This window comes from Anolis carolinensis, chromosome 2 (assembly GCF_035594765.1).
Source record: "Anolis carolinensis isolate JA03-04 chromosome 2, rAnoCar3.1.pri, whole genome shotgun sequence".
Lineage (NCBI taxonomy): Eukaryota > Metazoa > Chordata > Lepidosauria > Squamata > Dactyloidae > Anolis > Anolis carolinensis.
Genome location: NC_085842.1, coordinates 63,403,682 through 63,425,183, shown reverse-complemented (window position 1 = coordinate 63,425,183; position 21,502 = coordinate 63,403,682). Strand labels below are relative to the sequence as shown.

General features: G+C 39.7%; 1 protein-coding gene across 7 annotated transcripts in view; it reads left to right on the top strand.

Moving 5' to 3' along the window:
• The window catches only part of plxna1 (plexin A1), a 389,627-nt gene that overhangs the window by 128,155 nt on the left and 239,970 nt on the right, over nt 1–21,502 (top strand). The gene's annotated exons all lie outside the window — the stretch shown is intronic.

The following is a 21,502-nucleotide window of genomic DNA, read 5'->3' as shown; positions in this document are numbered from 1 at the left end:
GTTTCATGCACAAATGCATACTACTTTGAAACCAGGCAACGGAGTAAATTCAAATAACTAAAATAACTGAGGGGCAAATTTATTTGAATACTATATATATCAGGCATGGGCAAACTTGGGCCCTCCAGACATTTTGGACTCCAACTCCCACAATTCCTAACAGCCTACTGGCTGTTAGGAATTATGGGAGTTGAAGTCCAAAACGCCTGGAGGGCTCAAGTTTGCCCATGCCTGATATATACAGTGTTCCCTCACTAATTCGCAGTTCACTTTTCGCGGATTCACTGTTTTGCGGTTTTTCAATAAACTCTAAAATAATATTATAAATCATAAAAAATTACAATTTACAGCCTAAGGAAGGGAGAAAGGAGAAGCCGAAGGGAAAGAAAAGGAGCCCAAGCGGCAACGGGAGGAGAAGGAGGCAATTTGTCAACACAGGATTGGTTGATAAAGATTTAAAATAGTGTATAACTACTAAAATAATGTATAAATATTAAAATAAATATAGTGTCCCTACTTTGCGGATTTTCACTTATTGTGGGTGGTCCTGGAACCTAACCCCAGCAATAAGTGAGGGAACACTGTACTCATATATAAGTCAACATGTACAGGTCAAGGGCAGCTTTTGGGGTCAAACTTATGGATTTTGATATGACCCATGGCTAGATCAACGGTGTTTCTGTAGAGAAGGAATATCAGCAATGCTTCATGGGGCCATCCCCCTACCACTTCCTCACTCAGGCATTAAAACAACAACAACCCAGAAGCAGTTTTATAGCAGAGAGAGTAGAGGGAGTTAGTGCTTCTTTTATGCTCTCACAGGGATGAACTATGTTCTTGACTGTCATCACTCTACTCAGAAAAGGGGATGGCTCCTTTTAAAAAACAAGAATTAAAGTACAATATACACAAGGACCCATGTAAAAGTCAACCCAGTGTTTTTGTGGTTGATCTTTTAAATACAATTTCTAGACTTACATATCAGCATCAGCAATATGGGGGCAGTGATCTTTGTTGCTTCTGAGTTACTGGGAGAGTGGAAGTTAAAGCCGCTCTGCCCCACCAGTAAACTCTGATTGAGATTGCTGGCCTGACATCACTAATGAGACTGCACAAGAACCTGCTGAATTTGCGGGGAGAGTGGGTAACAAAGGAGTATGCATTGCCCACGTAAGTATTATTTCATTTCCCTTTAAATTCTTATCCAGGATAAAGGGGAAGGCAGCTTATCATCACCAAGGATGGGGCAAGGAGGGGGCAATCTCTCTTAGAATCATAGAAACATATCAAATGTTGATACTGGGTGATAGTGCTTTGTATTCATGTCTACAGTGTTTGGTCACATAAACTGTAATGAGCTGTAATTGTATGGTCATAGGATCAAAAGAAGTGTCAATAACAGCAACACATGTAATTTCTTAAATGCATGTTTAGAAAACACAACAGCTTTCAGTATCATCATATCATATCATGAGAGCCCCCTTGTGCCAGCAGGACTGCTGACCGCAAGGTCTGCGGTTCGAATCTGGGGAGCGGAGTGAGCTCTGATCTGTCAGCTCCAGCTTTTCATGCAGGGACATGAGAGAAGCATCTCACAGGATGGTAAAACATCTGGCCGTCCCCTGAGCAACGTCCTTGCAGACAGCCAATTCTCTCGCATCAGAAGTATCTTGCAGTTTCTTGAGTCGCTCCTGACACAAAAAATATCATATCATATATCATATCATATCATATCATAACCTGCTGTTGGCCTTTCCGCATCCACAGGTTCTGCATCCATGGAGTCAACCAACCACTTCTTGAAAGTATTTGGAATAAAAATTCAAAAAGCAAATGTGATTTTACCATGCACTGAGCACTACTCAGTTGTGTAGATAGATACCATAGCCTCCCAACATTGTACAGATATTCAGGTTCTCTCTAGCACTAGAGTTGTTTGCCATTTTATATAAGGGTGCCGTTTTACCATGCCACTGCATATAATGGGATTTTAGCATCCACAAGATTTTGGTATCCACAGGTAGGTCCTGGAACTGAGGGTTCACTGTATACTGTTTCCTGTCAGCTTTACGTTTTCTGTCTTGAGGTGTACAGTTCAATTACTATAGACTTCAGTGTTTGGCCTAATACACAATCATTATATTGCATTCCATTAAACTGTGTATTTAAAGAAAATCAGTTGAGTCTTAATCTTGAGATGTAACTGGGTGCACTGGCATCTTGTTGCAATCTGCTTTTTGGAAACACCACGGAACTACTTTTTTGTCCTTTCTTAATTAACATGGATGGCATCCATCCCCTGCCCCCCCCCCCCTTTTTTTTGTTTTTTACCATCACTGATTTGGCTAAGTATCACCCCCTCACATAAGGGGGGGTAGAAATTCCACATTTTTTTTAGTAGCCCTGATAGTCAGGAGAAAATGATTGTGTGTTAAGTGGATTCTGATTAGTGCTTGGAAATGGACTTGTTGTTTCTGTATAAATTTCATTTAATAATCTAATAAGAGCTTCCTCTTCTTTTTAATCGATTTTTTTTACACAAGGGCCCAGTAAATAATTTTCTTTGCTGCCTCAGTATTTCAAGAGTATAAATCAGTTCTTCTTCAGGGGCCTTTGTTTTGGGACTTTTTTGTCTTCAGCTTTCTCAAGCATCTGTCCTTGGGGTGCATCATAGTTATGCAAACAGTCACATTGTGCTTTGGTCTGAAAGCAAAACCTGGCTCACATCCTCCAGCTCTGCAGAGACACAGAACAATAAAAAGTCAGCTTTACTGTGAGCTTGGGTCAAGCGTGTACCTATTATCTGCTTCCTTTTGTAACTGTGCCTACTAAGATAATGGTTCCTGGAAGATTTTTTTTAAAAAAAATACTTCTTCATGCTGTATTTAACAGAACTTCTGGCCAGGTAATTCTCTCTGACTAAACCTGAATGGTAAAAGTGTGATTGTAGTGAGGAAGGGCAGAGGTGGAAGCAAGTTGCACAGATTAAACATGTTTAGGAAATGTCTAGATTTAGAAAATATTGTAGACTTGTCCTTGGAAAGTGACTTCAATGAAAGAAAGGCATAAGAAACAAAATATGTTAAAGAAATTCAGCTGCATTGCTTATTACACAGTCCCTGATAAATCTGCAGATCCCCCTTGAAAATCTTAGCACCTTCAGCCATTTCCAAAGCAGAGCAAGGGATCCAAGCTTCCAGCCTTCAGTTCTACATTTATTTCCCAAAGGTCATTCTGTCTCTGTGTCTTCTTTCTCCGGAGTCTGCAGCTGTTTGTTTCTCCAGACTAATGTACATTTGTACTCTAAACATCTTAAATTAAAAACATGTTGCTGTTCAGCAAGTTGGGATAAGTATCCAATTTCTTTGTGTTGTTTTTATTTCTAAGGATTAACATATATATATCTGGGAAAGAAAAGCGTGGAATTTCCAAGAAGTAAATAAAGTGTCATGATTTTCTGACTCGGGGAAAGAAAAGGGAAATTTAGAATTAAAAATAAGTGAGGGAAGGTTATAGGACAGGGGTTCTTAATCAGGGTTCCATAGTTAACTCAGGGACTTTTGGAAAAATTTCAGGGGGGGGGGGGTCCATGAGATTGAATTGAAAAAAATAACTTATTATCTTTATTTCCTTGGGCTTCTATCATTAATCTAGCATTTCACTTATGAATGTATGCAATAAATTACAGTAGAATTCATATGAAAATATATTACAGTTGTTGCATATCATGAAAACTCACTTATGCTTGTCTATATTTTGAAATTATGGTAGATTTTGAACCTGATGTTAAATTACACGTAATCACAGTCCAGCTGTGTACAAACTATTGTACAACAGATGTTGCACCGTTATCAAGTATTGAAATTTAATTTAAAGACATGCCAATGTTGAGTGTCATGGAAGTATCTGCTGCTGTATTCTGTGAAAGGGTCTGAATAGCAAGGGGTCTGTGGAACAAAAACATTTTGAGACATGTGACTGGTAACACCTATGCTCCCAACTATGACTGGAAAGGCTTATCAACACATGACATTGTTGTGTAATCATTTTAAACCAGTCTTCAACTCATGCTGAAGCAATACTTTTCAAAACCCAGAAAATTTTTTGGCAGCCCCTTCTCTTGTCTCTTTTAACTGTCCCACAATGCTATAGAGCAGTGGTTCTCAAACTGTGGGTCACCAGATGTTTTGGTCTTCAACTCCCAGAAATCCTAACAGCTGGTAAACTGGCTGGGATTTCTGAGAGTTGTAGACCAAAACACCTGGGACCCACAGGTTGAGAACCACTGCCATAGAGTGACATTGTTGAGTTCCAGGGTGTTGTGGGATATTAAAATAGCATTTTCCAGCCAGTAACTTTTGGACATCTGATGTCCCTGTCAGGTAAGCTCCAAAGAGCCTGTTGCTGCATATGGCCCTTCTCTAGAGACCAGTTTGCCCATAGCCCTCTCAAATACTGAGCTGACTCTGAAATCATGGATTAATTTTTACTTTGTGCAACTTAAACTTGCAGCTGTTTTGCAGGATTAAAAAAAACACATTAACCTTTCAGTAATTGGGGTAGGAGGCTCCTTTGTTTCACAGCCACGGATGTAAGAATACCGACTCTAGAGTAGGCTGGAATATTTGAGGCTCTTGTTGCTTTTTAAAATTATTCATATAAGGACTTCAAATTACACACAGGATGTTTCTGTTTATCCAAGAAAATGAACTCTCACAAACAACCCACCCTGTTTGGCTCTTGTTGAACTTCAGCTGTGTGACCCTGGATCTGCACAGAGTCAGAGAAATGCTTCCCTCCCCTCTCCCTAATTTTTATTGCCATTGGGGCTTGTTCAGGAAGTACAGGATTTAGAACAGCGTACAAAAAGAGAAGGAGGCAAGGGAGATCTTTTTGCATCTGGAATAGAGTGGGATTTAGTTTTGAGACCAGATTGTGGTTTGAGGTTTTTTTTTTTCCCAACAAAACCCAATCACTCTGGAACTTTTTCCAAGAACGCATTGCCAAAATGACAGATTGTAGTTTTTTAACCTATCATTTATTGGGATTTAGAACAGGTAATTTAGAAAACATTAAGCAGAACCCCCTCTCTACACAATTAGCCAAAAATTAATTCTAATTCCCCTGTCTGATTGCTTACTTTGATTTGGGTCCCCCCAGAAAAAAACTATAAACAGGTTAGTTCAAGTTCTAATTTGGTTTATCCTAGTCATAGGTGGTTTCCAAATGTGATTTCTGACCACTAGTCTGTAAAACAATGAGATTTGATTCTACTGTGAGGTTTTAATTAACAAAACCAGAATTACAGGATTTTTGTGGATAAGTGTAAGAAGAGAAAGGGGAAAGCAGCCCACCAGTATCTTCCTTGATTTTGTATTATGACATCTGAGGGTGGATTTACACAGTATATTTAATGCCATTTGACACCACTTTATTTGTATTGTGTCTCAGTATGATAGAATCCGGAGAACTGTAGTTTGGTGAGACACCAGCCCTTTTAAGCAGAGGCTTAAAATCCTTGTAAAACTATACACTCCTGTAATTCCATAGCATCGAGCCGTGAAAGTTGAAGTGGTGTTAAACTTAATTAATTCTCCAGTGAAGATGCACTTTGAAACTGCTTTTCAGCTGAGTACCTAGCTTCTCAAATGGTGGACGAAATCCTCAGGGTGTGTGTGTGTGCGTGACAGTTGCTGAAGGGAGACTTAAAGCACATATACATACATGCATAGACCCTAGGTGCACATTAACTCATCCTGCTCCACCAGCAGCCAGACATTTAGCCCTCTTTTAGTGTCAGACCATGGAGCAAGGAGTGGCTGAAGAAGAGAAGAAAGGGAGTGTCAGAGTAGCAACAGGTGGGCTGTGACACTGAAACCTGCACAGTTTTCAGGCGTTGTTCTGATCAGCAAATGTAAGGCCAATGAAGCATTAATTAGATCCCGGTCTCCTTTGTGCTTACACTAACTTGAGAAAAGTATAGTTCCTCCTAGTTTACATAGGCATCACCAAGATCAATTTGACTCCTAGTATTAACCTACAAAGCCCCAAAGGAATTAGAATAATTTTTATGTGGGGCCACCATTGAAGAGTATTTGGAAGCTGCAGCTAGTGCAAAATGCAGCAGCTAAACTGATGTCAGGTATACATGTTTTAGACCATATAGAAGTGATTTAGCTGTGTCCTGCTAGAAGTACACTAGCTTCCAGTTTGCTTCCAAGCTTGATTCAAGAAGCTGTTGTTGATGAACAAAACTCTGAATGATTTAGGGTCAAAATATCTAAAAGACTGTCTCCTTCCATATGAGCCTTCCAGAAATGTGAGATCTTTAGAGGAAGCCTTATTTTGTGTCCAACTTCATGAAGTTAGCTTGGTGGGTTCACATTGTAGCAGCTCCCCACATAATCATAGAATCATAGAATCATAGAATAGTAGAGTTGGAAGAGACCTCAAGGGCCATCTAGTCCAACCCCCCCGCTAAGAAGCAGGAAATCGCATTCAAAGCACCCCCGACAGATGGCCATCCAGCCTCTGCTTAAAAGCCTCCAAAGAAGGAGCCTCCACCACGGCCCGGGGGAGAGAGTTCCACTGCCGAACAGCCCTCACAGTGAGGAAGTTCTTCCTGATGTTCAGGTGGAATCTCCTTTCCTGTAGATTGAAGCCATTGTTCCGTGTCCTAGTCTGCAGGGCAGCAGAAAACAAGCTTGCTCCCTCTTCCCTATGACTTCCCCTCACATATTTGTACATGGCTATCATGTCTCCTCTCAGCCTTCTCTTCTGCAGGCTAAACATGCCCAGCTCTTTAAGCCTCTCCTCATAGGGCTTGTTCTCCAGACCCTTAATCATTTTAGTCGCCCTCCTCTGGACGCTTTCCAGCTTGTCAGCATCTCCCTTCATCTGCGGTGCCCAAAACTGGACACAGTATTCCAGGTGTGGTCTGACCAAGGCAGAATAGAGGGGGAGCATGACTTCCCTGGATCTAGACGTTATTCCCCTATTGATAAGGATGGTCCCATCTCTCTTAGGCTTCCAGGAGGCACCCAAAACAGTGTTGTTCTACATAGCATTCAGTGTTTGAAATCTCACTTTTAAGAATGGCAAAACTAGATTCTAGGATTACTTTTAGGAGTTTTTAAAGAGTATTTTAATGTGTTTTAGAAATGTTTTTTTCTTTGTACTGTTTTCATTGGTTTTTATTTGTTCACTGCCTTAGGAGGCTTTAGTGCTAGAATGTGATACAGAATGCTATTAACAAACAAGCTAGTCATGGCTGAGGAGATATTTAGTCTTCTGGCTTGTTTTTGTTAAAGCCGAAAAGCATTCCTGAAGGTTGCGATTAACAATTAAGTGTGTTTGAAGAATGGCCTGTGTCTACCCTCTTTCCTTCTTGTCCAAACACTCAAAATTTCTTCTCATGCAAATTTTCCTTTCCCCTTCATCAGGAGTTAAACAGTTCAGGTCAAGATATTTGGAATGGATAGTTGGAATAGAGCTTGGCCACACCGCACAGGGCAGCAAAACCAACACAGTCAAAAGCATCCAGTGAGCAATTTGTCCAAAGGTCAGGAACAGACTGATAATTTCAATCCTCCAAGGATTGGAGACCAGTCTCTTCTTTGAGGAATAGAAGGACATTACTTCAGAAGCCAACACTCTTGCCCCCAATCTTGCTCATTGTGCTTATGTAAAGATAATATATCGTGCCACTTGCGTGTCTATGTTGGAAGGTTATTGGCAAGATTGTTTCATGGGGTGAGGGTATGGACTCTGGAGATCTCTGATTCAAGAGAGCTTGATCTAATGATGCTGAACATCATGTTATCACTCTAGAAAACGAAAAGATATAATTTAAAAATTTTTTTGGCATAACTTTGTTATAGTGTGAATACATACAGAAAATAATTGTAAATTGAATTTACTTAAAAATATTAATTGCTAAAAACTTTGCTATAAGGTCCTGATATGTGAGGAACATATGAACTCTAAGGAAACTCTACATATGCCAACTTAAGAAGAGTAGGCCAAGCAAACAAACGTGGGCTTTGAGATCTGCTGAGTAGGCCCTTCTCTTGGTCCCACCACCGTCTCAAGCACAGTTGGTGGGGACAAGAGAGAGGGCCTTCTTAGTGGCGGCCCCCAGCACTGGAATATCCTCTCTAGAGAGATTAGGTTAGCCCCCACTCTTCAAGCCTCTTGCGCTGGTTTAAAAACATTTTTTTTAGCCAGGCCTTTTGACCTTGTGTAATCTATGGTCAGACTTGAGGATCCACCGATTGCTTCGCTCAGCACTTTGAGTTGTTACAACAGATAGCCAGCTTTGTTCTCAGGTTCTACTGCATTTTAGGAATTTTACAATTTTATCAGATGGATTTTATGTGTGTTATGTGTGTTGTTTTTAAACTTATATTTTTGTTTATATGCATATGTACTGTTTTTTACTTCGAAATGCTTCTGTGAGCTGCCCTGAGTCCCTTCGGGGAGATGGTGGCAGGGTACAAATAAAAACGTAATTCAAATTTAAATGAAAACAGGTGAAACTATCAGCATTGGTAAAACAATGAAATTTATTTGCAATGATGTCTTACAAAACAGTCTACTTGATACATACTTTTTAGAAATTATGTGAATGAATTTATGAACACATTGTCTTGAACAATTAATTCATCATGCTAAGATGTAACATCCCATAATCCATTTTTTCTGGAAAAAAATGTTTTCAGAAAAGAAATCAGAAAGAAAATTGGTTTTCCACCCATTTTTCCAGTTGTTTCCTCCAGGCCTTCAAATTTCTATGTCTGGCAATTCTGGGGTGACCTATTCCATTGTGAAGTCACAATCAGAGCCCAGGCTGCGCTTACGATAAAGCAGCCCTTCTACTATCATTATTGTGTGCACATCCTGCAGCAGGAGTCTTAACATGTCTGAAGCTCCTCCCTTGGCTTTCCTCTGTTTCAGCCAGAGTTATATTTGAATTGTTGGTTCCAGTTCGCTTGTAATAGAATCACAGAGTGTGCTAAGCCAGAGAGGCTAAACAATGGGAAATGTTTGAGATGCAAATTTCTTGAGAATTATTATTTGCATGAGGTGCTGAGCCTTAAACCTTTGAGTAAATGGATGCATTAATTTGCCAGGTTTGTTCTTCCCAGTAACTATTTGGCACTTGTGTTCCTGTATGGCAAGAGGTTGGCCCGGATGGCCTTTGTGGACTCTTCCAGTTCTATGGTTCTATGCTTTTTAGTTTGGCTTCTCAGTAAAAGCCAGTCTGACTAGGGGGCCCCTACCAGCAGTAGCACAAACTCTCTTGTCCCATATGAGCAAGCCGCCCCATCACCATGGAAAATAGTGCTATGGAGAGGTTCTCTCTCCCCCAGATCTTTTCCCCTGGTGTTATTGGCCATCTCTTCCAACTCTATGATTCTATGATTTAATGGAAAAAGGAGAATGGGCCTGTCACAATCAGTGTTTTCTCAAGCCAGTTGGTACACATCCAAACCATTTCAGTGGTTACCATGGGAAACTAGCAGGCTGATAACCATGCAAAAATGAAGCCTGCCTCAGTGCTACATGGAACTTGGAGGAGTGAATTCCATGGAGAAGATTAGAATAATTTAACAAGCCATTAACAAGAGCTGGGAAAACATTGGGAGAGTTGAGAGAAGGATTGAGGAGGACGAAAGAGGGGAGGAGAGTGATTTTTGGCAGGGAGTGGTTCAAACTGGCAATCTGTTCCTCTTGCCTAGATTTGTTATGAAGTTTTTAGAGGTTTTGTGAAACGTGTCTGGGGAGATGTGGGAAGCCAAGCAGGCCCCAGGCCAGCTTTCGGCTAAACATGTTGTTGTGTAAAATTGTAGTCAATTAATTTAAAACCTGCCAATTTCAACTGCAAAATGCTACAAGGTTCTGTCAAATCCTCACCAGGATGTAAAGCGGGGAGGAGTGGGAAGTGGGGAGCCTGGAAGAAAGAATGTGATTTGATGGAATAGTGTGGCAGCATATTGTGATTAGAATGAGTAGGTGAGGGTTCTTGCTGTTCATATAATCAGTGAGTTCAAGCTTGCCCGTATTAATAGATCTGTATTACAATATTGAATGTAATGGGGTGGGCGGTGAATGGGAATGAAAAGCAGCTGGGGTCTCAGGACTTTTTACAAGCCAGGGGAATAATGCCTTTAAACCAGAAAATCATGCAGAAATGTTATTGATGAGGGACAGAAGAGGGAATGAGGGTCCATTTAAAGTAAAGTGTACAAGTGAGTTGCATTTCAGTCAGTCACAAAAACACATTTTAGTTATAAGGTCCTTTTGTGACAATTGTCTGCCAAACTGTTAGCCTAGAGCGGAATGTGTAGAGCTGACTATTTCTAGTTACTTTAGGCTCAACTGGAAAGTTTTAAAGCATGAGAAGTCTCAAGTAATAAGCTGAAAAGACTATGTCTGGCAGTAAAAGGGCAGTTTCTCTTTTTTTTGGGGGGGTGGTGGTTCAATCTGTACAAGAGGAAGCATGGAAAAAAAGTCGAAGTGGCTACAGAAAAATAGCCACTTGGTCTTTTTCAGAATTGAGATGCTGATCAGAGATGCCTCATCGGAACTGAGATCCTTTAAAAGAGGAGTAGATAACTATCAAAGTTGCCAACTGCACTGCCACCCCATGAGATCCTGGAGGGCCATATTCCCCGATAAATGCTTTGCTTTTTTTGCAACCCTTAAATTTTCCCTGGGGGACAAAGGCCAAATTTATCATGTCATTGGTGCTCTCTGGAGCATTTTGGAATCAGGTGGTCATTTGTTTAAAATGGGGGAAGTGAAATGGAAATCAACGTATGCGTCATTTCCTGAGGTGTTATGAATGGAATTTGACTACTAGAAAGATCTGGGAGAAGGGAAACACATGAAACAATTGTTGTTGTTTTTTTTGTCTCTAAGATGGCATTATGTGCATTGTGAGCCAAACAGTTATTCTAGGAAAAATCCAGAAAATCAAGGTTGTTGTATGTCTTTCGGGCTGTGTGGCCATGTTCCAGAAGTATTCTCTCCTGACGTTTCACCCACATCTATGGCAGGCATTCTCAGAAGCTGTGTGGCATGGATAAACTAGGCAAGGAAAGGAAACACATCCAGAAAACACATCCAGAAAATCGACAGGAGGGGTTCAGGGGACCACTCAACATTCTCAAGGGCCTTGTGGTCTATAGACTGCATTTTTCCCACCACTGGAAAGGGGCTGTTCAGGTAAGACATGCCAGTGGAACTCAGTAACTGCATAATTGGTTATAACATCTGAGAACCTGTGAATGTATAGGGAGGAGTGATGAGTGTTAGTAAGATTATATTAAAACTTGTGCAATTCCTACAGTGTATTTAATAATAATAATAATAATAATAATAATAATAATAATAATAATAATACTTTATTTTTGTATCCCACCACCATCTCCCCAAAGGGACTCGGGGTGGCTAACATGAGGCCAAGCCCAGAAAAGACAAAGTGTGTACAAGTTAAAATATAAAACAAACAATAAAATAACAGGCAGTATAAAATCAAAATAAGTTCAACCACAATCTTCTCTATATATAAAAGAGTGATGGCATCAGGGCAGCGGACAAAAAAACAAAACTACAGGCCCCCCAACCTCGAAATTTGACAACACAACCCATTATTCATGACTCTAGGTTGATACAACAAAAAGAAAAGAAAAATAAAGTCCTAATTACGGGGAGAGGAATAATAGTTTTTATCCAATTGCTGCCAGTTAGAAGGCTAAGCTCCGCCCAGTTGGTCTCCTAGCAACCTACTCAGCCCAGGGGACAGGCACAGTTAGGCCTCACTTAGGCCTCTTCCACAGATTATCAGATTTTAACTGGATTATATGGCAGTGTAGACTTAAGGCCCTTCCACACAGCTATATAACCCATTTAGAATCTTATATTATCTGCTTTGAACTGGATTATCTTGACTCCACACTGCCATATAATCCACTTCAGTGTGCATACTAAACATAAAGACTACCATACAACAGACATTCAATACCACCACTACCTCAACAATTTCTCACCAACACCACCAGAAAATGCCACAGCAACGCGTGGCTGGGCACAGCTAGTTATATATAAATACATAAGACAAGGTAATTTTTTAAAAAACAATCTCAATTTCAACCACCAAACGGACAAAATAAAGAGGGGTCAGAGCAAAGTGCATGATAACTAGGTACAGTTATCCAAGCTAAATGGGCCGGCAGAAGCTTGGATAAGCGAATATCTTGGATAATAAGGAGGTGTGCCGTCGCGCCTGGGGCTATAACTCTTAGTGAAAGAGGCATGGACATGACATCTTTCCCCAGGGGATTGCTTCTTGCCCTCCTTTAGGGAAACTGGAACTCCCAAGGACCAAAACACTGTAGATAACTCAAAAACTGGGTTTATTGTTCACAAAGGGGGTAAAAGAAAATATACATTACAGTCTTTGATTGTTTAAGTCCGTGGAGCTTTTCCAGACCCCTCTTTCTCTGGCTGTGAATGCCGGAGCAAACTCAGCCTCAGTCCAATGACCTATATCTGAAGACAGAGTCTTCCTCTGTTGCCAAAGGACTGATGTGAAGGCGCTTGAGACTCCTCAACGTTGTTCAGGTTGGCCCTGAACATGAAGTGTGAGTCCCAAGGGTAAGAACCTCAGAATTGGTGCTGAGAGGTAATTTTTCAAGGGCTTTCCGAGCCAAGTCTCTCTCTCACGTCCATCCAATAGAGAGCTTGCTGGTGGAATGAAAAGGAGGAAACACAGTCCTACTCCAGGAAGAGGTGGAGCCAAACAGTTTAGCTGAGTGAGCAATATAACAGGTACAAACAACATTGATTGACAGATATAAATAACCAATCTAACTACATTTACAGGGTAAGGGCAAAATCAGGCATGATACAATTCAAATCTTGCAACTTATAGTTCAACATATAGATGGTGCCACTCGCGCCGTCACAGGAGGGATTAAGGAAAAGCCTATTAAACATCAAATTAGGTTATGATTTTACAAATTAAGCACCAAAACATGTTATATAACAAATTTGACAGAAAAAGTAGTTCAATACGCAGTAATGTTATGTTGTAATTACTGTATTTACGAATTTAGCACCAAAATATCACGATATATTGAAAACATTGGCTACAAAAATGGCTTGGATAATCCAGAAGCTTGGATAAGTGAGGCTTGGATTAGTGAGACTCTACTGTATTCCATAAAGTGCCTGGCCAAGTCTTCCAAGGTTACCTAAGATGGCGTTAGGGGTAGGATAGGATGGGACCAGAGGTAGGTGCAAAAATAGCAACATAGTTGTTGAGTGGTCCGTAATGTCTGTTTAATCGAAAGCACGCAGAAAGAATCATGTCTTAAGTTGTTTAATAAAAGCAGGCAGGGTTGCAGCCAGCCTAATCTCCCTGGGGAGGGAGTTCCAGAGCCGAGGGGCCACCACAGAGAAGGCTCTCTCCCTCGTCCCCACCAACCGAACTTGTGATATTGGAGGGAACGAGAGGAGAGCCTCCCCAGAAGATCTGCTTGAAGAGATCGTGCAGGCTCATAGGGGGAAAGGCGGTCACGAAGGTAGGCAGGTCCTGAACCGTGTAGGGCTTTGTAGGTGATGACCTGCACCTTGAATTGGGACTGGAAGGTGAACGTCAGCCAATGGAGCCCCCTAAACAAGGGGGTAGACACTCCCTGTAGGTTGCTCTAGTTAGTAATCTGGCTGCTGCTAGTTGTAATTTCCGGGCTGTTTTCAAGGGCAGCCCCACGTAGAGTACGTTGCAATAATCCATTCTGGAGGTAACTAAGGCGTGGACCACCGTGGCCAAGTCAGACTTCACGAGGTACGATTGCAGTTAGAGCACAAGTTTTAAATTTAATTTTTATTTAGTACATTTGTTCTGTATATTGTCCTGGCACTCATACTATGTCATTCATTTTTTTTCTTTAGCAAATGATTTGCAGTTGGTATACTTATTATGTGATCTCATATTCATTAAAAATGAATAACACCATGGAATTGTACAGAAGGACCTTGTGATGCCTAGAAAAGTGTTTTCTCTATGTCTCCACTGTGATTCTATTGTTAACTTCTGCTGGAAGATACCTGGAAGTTTACCATAGCGAGGCTTAGAAAAAACATATCTCCTGACATTGCTAAGTACTTCTCTAGGCATCACTGAGTCCTATGGTTTGCTTCAGCTAGAAGCTGAAGACAATTGTTAATTTTAGGTAAGTTAGATAGGGTTCCAGATTACATTTAAATTTTATTACATAAAGGGTCCTGAAACAGATCCCTCAGGTAATATTTGAGCTTACTATAGTTTTTAGTTGTTTTTCTTATTGTTTGCCCTGTTTTGGCGTGACACTGCATTTTTGTCCAGTAGTCCAATTCCATTTATGACATACCCACATATTTAGCAGTTTTTGAAACATTTCTCTCATTTTCCTTTTTTCAAAATTGCTTACACTCCCTTGTATTTTCCTAAGAGATCTTGGATGAACTCAGTCGTGCATGGATTTACAACTCTTGCATACAATTCATGAGTTAATAGATTGCCTATGTGACCAGTAGTGTTCAATTTGGCTACAGTGAATATGATCGACTGATTCAAAGAGAAGGCAACTGAAATGTAAAGAATGAAAGAAGGGGTGCATACATGAATTGCTGTTAATCGATTGTTATCACAAGCATTTTTTCAGTTTGAAAAAGGCTTTTCAAAAAAATATTACATGGATTTTTCTTTAGTTTTGCTAAATTTGATTCTCCCATAGCACAAAGGAACATGACCAGCAACAGTGTGCTGCGATTTGAGCACCTTCCTATTGACTTAGGGAAATATTTGAGAATATTTAAGAGCTCCATGCATTTTATTTTATTTCTTCTCTCTGACGGCACTTGCACTTCTTTTCTTTTTCTCAACTATATTTGGTGCATACATTGTTGAACTACTGCATAGGTAATGGAATTCCTTTTTAAAAAAATTTTTTTTGACAACATGAGCACTCAGTTTTTGTATGGCCCTTTCTACACAGGTCTTAAATTCCAGAAGACAGTGGGATAAAAGAGAGGATGGCTAGATGATGTGCACTGAAAATATTCGCTAGATCGCAGGATGGCATAAAAAACATGAAAAAAAAAGATTTGTTTAAAATCCGTATCGAGCGAAAAATGTGCTGCTATCGCACACTGTATATCACTGTATATCTTGTCAAAAAGAAAACAACACTGAGTTCCTTGGCATATGCTGATGTAGAGTGCTCCAGCGTTTGTCCTCATTTTATATTCCTGATGTTGGATGTAAACAGATGGAGCCAAATGGAACTAGGGGCCTTTCCAGACAGGCCCTATATCCCAGGATCTGATCCTAGGTTTTCTGTTCATCCTAGATTATCTGGCAGTGTGGACCCATATAATCCAGTTTAAAGCAGAAAACCTGGGATCAGATCCTGGGATATAGGGCCTGTCTGAAAGGGCCCTAAGAGAGGAAAGGAATTCCCATGAGAACTCTAACCAACCATTCATTTGTTCTCATATTTCTGAAATTAAACAAAGTTTGAATGTGGGCACCAACAAGGTAGGCAAGTGACCCTAAAGAGAACCGGGGTTCAAGAAGGCGAACTTAAAGGCACTAGGAGGGTGAGGAGAGACAATGACAGGAAAGCTGTTTGTGTGCACTTTGTTATATCCACATCAGTGCTTATGAGGCGCAGCGCATCTCGGAGCGTCGGTAAGAAAAAAAAGAAAACTTGCAGCGGATGTCCTGTATCTTTTGCTGTTCCTTTCAATCTGTATTATACAAACCTTTCTGGATGCTGTGAGACCATTTCCTGAGGCTAATGGTTCCGTATGAGGATTCTCCTTAAAGCACTGGGGTTTTAATCCCACCTTTTACCTCTGGATTAAGTGCCTGTATGGTAGGGCTCCAATAAATCAAGTGTAAGACATGCAATGAATCTGGACCATCTTCTGTCTCATTAAGAGTAGAGCCCTTGGAAGGGGTATGGGGCAGAGAGCCAAAAGGTTGTGATAGTATTCTATGCTTTTGATAATGTACTACCTAGTATGATTAAAAAGGGAATAGTGATATTGTTAAGTGTCAGTTTCTAACTTTTCCACGTCCCTTCCATATATCAACTAACACAGGGCAGATCTAATTTTGGGGAGGAGGGGTTTGTGGGGTGCTCCCTTCATGCAGATGCATCACTTTTTTGTCCGGAGATCCTGCCGTCATTATTTTCTGCTCCTTAATTTCCCCCGAGAGTGAATGAATAGGGGGAAATATCATAATAGTACTAAAGGGTTCAGCAGAGTTCCCACCTTCTTGACAGAAACTGTCACCATTTTAGTAATATGCTTGCTTGAGACTTGGGATTTGTTGTTATACTTTTTTGCAGTTTAATGAAACTCGTAAAGTTTTCAACAGTCACAAAGCTTATACAAAAAGCCCTGTTTGAGAGCATCCCATGGGCAGTTCTTAGCTAACTCTTAAGAATCGCTCCAACTAACAGTACAAAAAGGGCAGCTTGTTCAACATCTGCCCAAGGCCTGGAGTTTCTTTTTGTTGGCTTTATTCTTGCACTCTCCCCTCGATTCCTCACTTTCTTTTTTCCAATTCCAAAAACACTTTGGCCTGAGTATGGAATCTTAACCACACTTACTTGGAAGTATTGCATACGGAAATCAATGGGATTACTTCCAACCAAATGTGGTTACATTTCGGCTGTAAATGTGTCAGTGGTTGTCCTCCTTGTTCATCCCTGCTATTGTCTGTCTCATGATGGTTCAAATAAACAGTCCTCATTTTACATCCAAGAAAACACTCATTCCTACATCTTTACTGTCAACTTGAGATTTCCTTATTTTCTTTTTCTGCTCTCATATATCCTCTGCAATATTATATATAGTTTAAACAAGATGTAAGTGTGGCTTACTAGGATAAGTTCTTAAGAAATGAAGTGGTCTTCTCTATGTAGCTTGAATAAAACATTGGATTATTTTTTATAATATGTTTAATTAGACCTTGGAAAAGTTATTTTCTGCATTGTTGTTGCCAGCATTCCTCAGCCAAGATGGGAGAAAGTAACTGTTCTAAGTTCTGTGATCTGTGCTGTTTGAACTTTTTATGTTTAATTATGTATTATATATTAGAATTCTATTCTTCTTTCTAGTCTAATATACTGGTGTTAACTTATTTATCATTTCGAGATTTGGAATATACTGTATACTGGTATTAAATTAACCCTCCAACGCAGATATGGCAGCAGTTCATGATACCTCAAATAGTTCTTGATTAATAGTTTAGCAGTGCTTTGGGGTGAAAGATGCACAGGGATTGTGAGACCTTAGTTAAGATTGGAAAAGGACTATTAATTGTTTTACAAGACAAAGGGTCATGGCTGTAGTTGAATTTTGTATTGTGTTTGTAGAATACATAATAACGACATCAACTACAACAATGTTTACTTATAACACAATTTTCATCATTAGGCAGTAAATCAACTTATACAATCAAGGATAAGGACTAAAACATAACACTATAAATATACATGAAATGAAATCCCCAACATTCCTGCAGTCTCTTACCATCTCAGCAACCTCAAGCACAACTCAGGAGCTTAACATGGTGAATGAAAGAGGAAGGCCTTCAGTCTCTTATGAAACTAAAGGAGGTCCAGGGGAAGACCATCCACAGATGTGAAGCCAATTCTTGAAAGGTGGACCTTTGGAACAGACAATAACCTTTTGCCTGCAGATTTTAGATTCTTAGATGGCACGTCATTGGAAGTCTGTTTGTGTGTATTTCCCCAACATGTTTGATGGTTAATTTCCTGTGACCTCATCAGGAGCTTGTTAATATTTTACTGGGACACAAGAGCAATCTGTAAGTGTTTAACTTCAAAGGAAGACATTTTCCCTTGACTTTCCATTCCAACACATGGCTTTTAATTACTTCTCTGTGTTTTCAAAATCTCAGCTGTCTTCAAACTGGAAAAAAAACCCTTGCTGCTAGTTTTATTTATTGTCCATGTATTTAAGCAGTTTATGAATATTCTGGGTAAACTCTGCCATGTAAATGTAAACAATAACTGGTTATTCCACATGTTGTCTGGCAGAAATCAAGTTGTGCACTCTGTGTGTTTGATAGTTGGAGTTGCCAGTACATAATATTTATGGCCCCAAATCCAACTCAACTGGAGTTCCATAAGTGTTGATGTAGCATTCAGCTGTCGATTTAGTTGGCCAACTGTAGGTGGAACTAGCAATTGGATTTAAGCCATGGTTGTAACTTCAGCAGTTGGGATTGACATGAGGAATCTTTAGTTCTGTTGTAGTTTGGAAACTTCTTTTCTGGGGATAAAGTACATTCAGGCTCTGAACTAATTCCACACTGTGGCTCTGGCCATTCCACCTCCCTGGATTGCTAGAGCTTTGCCTGTAGAGCAGTGCTCCTCAGCTTTTACTTCTACCTTTTATTCTGAGAGCGAACCTTGAAAAGTTTTTGTACAGTGCAGACCTCAAAACTATCCAAATGTTTTCAAATACCTTGTCCTCTCATTTGTATATTCACAGTTTTTTTTCTTTTATTTGAATCTACTGGAATTAATTGTGTGAATGTATGTTTTTGCTTTCTTGTAAATTTGATGAGTAAACAAAGAAGCCCTGTATTTTTTAATCATTACCTAGATGATCTGTATAAAGACATGTGAAAGGGATCTTGTAGCACCTTAGAGACCAACAGAGAGAATCAGGGTGGTAGCATTAGCTTTCATTGATGACGTTTCTTCAGATGCTAGGAATGAAATGTCTAGATTTAGACCTTTATAGGCATGGTGTGTGTCTGAATAGCCATGGGCACAACAATATGCCTATAAAGGTCTGTTCCTAGACACTTGGCTCCATGCATTTGAGGAAGTAGAGTTAGCCTACAAAAGCTTAATATACCAAATTAGTTCACTCGGTGTCTTAAGATCCTACAAGATTTCTTTGCATACTGATATTCTAGACCAGGCATGGGCAAACTTTGGCTCTCCAGGTGTTTTGGACTTCAACTCCCAGAAATCCTAGCCAACTTACTGGCTGTTAGAAATTGAGAGGAGTTGAAGTCCAAAACACCTGGAGAGTCTAAGGTTGCCCATGCCTGTTCTAGACTAACAGAGCTATGTATTTGAATTCTATGAAAACATACTTTAGTGTAATGCTCATTACCACAGATCTACTAGACCAATGTTTTTTTTTAAAAAAAATAAAAATCTGAAGCTTGAGTACTGTAGGAATGCAAAACATTTCAAAATTATGAACAAGTTCAGATCTCCAGTTTCAGAAGCAAAACTCAGCACCAAAGCAACAGGCTGTCTCACCTCTGGATCATCTACCTTTTCTTACCAATAGATAGCTTCTGTCACAACAATGGAAGCAGCTACCTGTGCAACAACAGAAGGGTGTTCTTTGTGGGATAGGGCCTAGATACTTGTAATGGAGATGGGATTAAAAATAGTAGGAGAGGGAGAGGCGGAGAAGGCTGGTTCTGAAAATTAATTTGAATATCTTAGGGGGAAGAAGCATAAAGCATAACAAGGTTTTTCATTTTTTTTTCTGGTTCCGTGCTTTTGCATCTTTCACCTGTTTAAAGTGTCTTTCTTTATTTAATATGTTGATGCAATCTTTTGAGTATTTTCCTGTACATACACATGTTTGTGTGTGTTTTGTGTATGCAATCTGGCAAAAGAAAGAGTAGGTAATAATGATGTGGATGCCTTCTTTCTTTGCCTTATGTTCAAACCTGATTCACTTCTGCATCTGAGGTGAACCCTTGCATTATTCTGTTTCTGCCATCAGCCATGTTGAATTCATTTAGGGCATTGTGGTTTCCTCAACCTCAGTGCTCTTATTCCTGTCTTACTTCCAAGCAACACGAGGTGTGTGCTGTATTTTGTTTATGTCGGTGTGCTGGTTTTGAGTGTGCATGGATTTCACATCCCAGTAATTCCGAAAGGCCCCAAATTGGCCCTCTAGGAGCAATAGCACATGAATTACTGCATTGCATGGGCATCTTTATGTGTTTTTTTAAATCGTGCCTAATTATAAATAATAGCTGTGATATGAGATATGATTATGATGAATGGTGATTCCGTATTCTGCGTGCATTAGCTGCTTTAACCTTGCTGAGGTAATTATGTCTCATTTAGAATTCTGATAGTATTTATTTGAGGTTGGGGACTGGGAATTTAATTTCTATGGCTTTGTCTTTTAGTATTATTATTATTATTTGAAAAGGATACCTTGGCAAAATTGTTTTTTAATAATTCCCCCCAGTGGCAGCTCTACTTCATTAATATTTTAGGTGCTTGCATGGAGACATTTTAAAGATGTTTTTAAAGATACGAGGGCATGGGGTATGTAAAATAAGGGTAATGTGTGAAAGAAGAAAGTCTTCTGGGAGGGATGGAGGATAGACTCTCACTCACACTCATTTTCTGTCTCTACCCTCCCTTCCCCTTTTAGAATGAAAGAATGTAATCTAAAATCCTACTTAAGATGTGGCTTGTGTCTCAGAATTGGCAATTGCTTCTTCTGCAGATTGTGTGGAATACATTTTAGGATGCCATGCATTGGAATGGGGATGTAATGTAAGCTTTGTACCTCATCTTCCATCTTTAAAAAAATAATTCCAGTCCCACTCATAATACCAATTGAGTAGATATTTGTGAAAAGTGTAAAGTAGACGACTTTAGACACATGAAAAGTGCAAGGGAAGGACTTTGATATTTCAAAGAAAATCATTAATATTATGGCATTATTTTGCAGCAAACATTATTTTTCATAAAATTGTGGCATGTAAAACATTATTTTGCAGCAAATTGCTCATTTATTTATTTAAATGCAGTCTAGTTTTGGGTAGTTATGTTATTTGGTCTCTTTATTCAGTTATATCCCAACTTTATACTAGAATTGGGATGAATGATATTTATGGGTAGGATTGAAAATTCAAGAGTTCAGAATATGTTTCAGTTTCCTAGCTTTTATAACAACATACCTGTACCCCCCTCCTTTTCAGATATTTCTGTCATTGTTACCCTGGTTGCAATTTTGATTTTCCCAGGTCCAGATACTTTTCATAAGTATCTACCCAATTAATGCCATGAGTGGGATTGGTATTAAATTTTTAAAGATGGAAGATGGTGAGGCATGAACTCTCTTAGCCAGGGAAAGCTGAAGATCTTGTAAAACTGCAGCTTCCATGATTCCATACCATTGAGCCACGACAGTTAAAGTGGCATCAAACTGTATTACCCTGTAAATCTAGATATTTTATTTTTAAAAATCAGCCCCCAAAACTGGGGTGACTTATCCACGGGTCAATGTAAGTACTGCCCCTTTACTCCTATCAAGAAAGGAAGCATTCCCTTGTCTTTGTACAGTTGCAAAAAGTATGAGCTTAGTCTGCTTAGTCTGGGAGAACCTAAAGAGTATTTCTGTAAGCAAGCAGGGT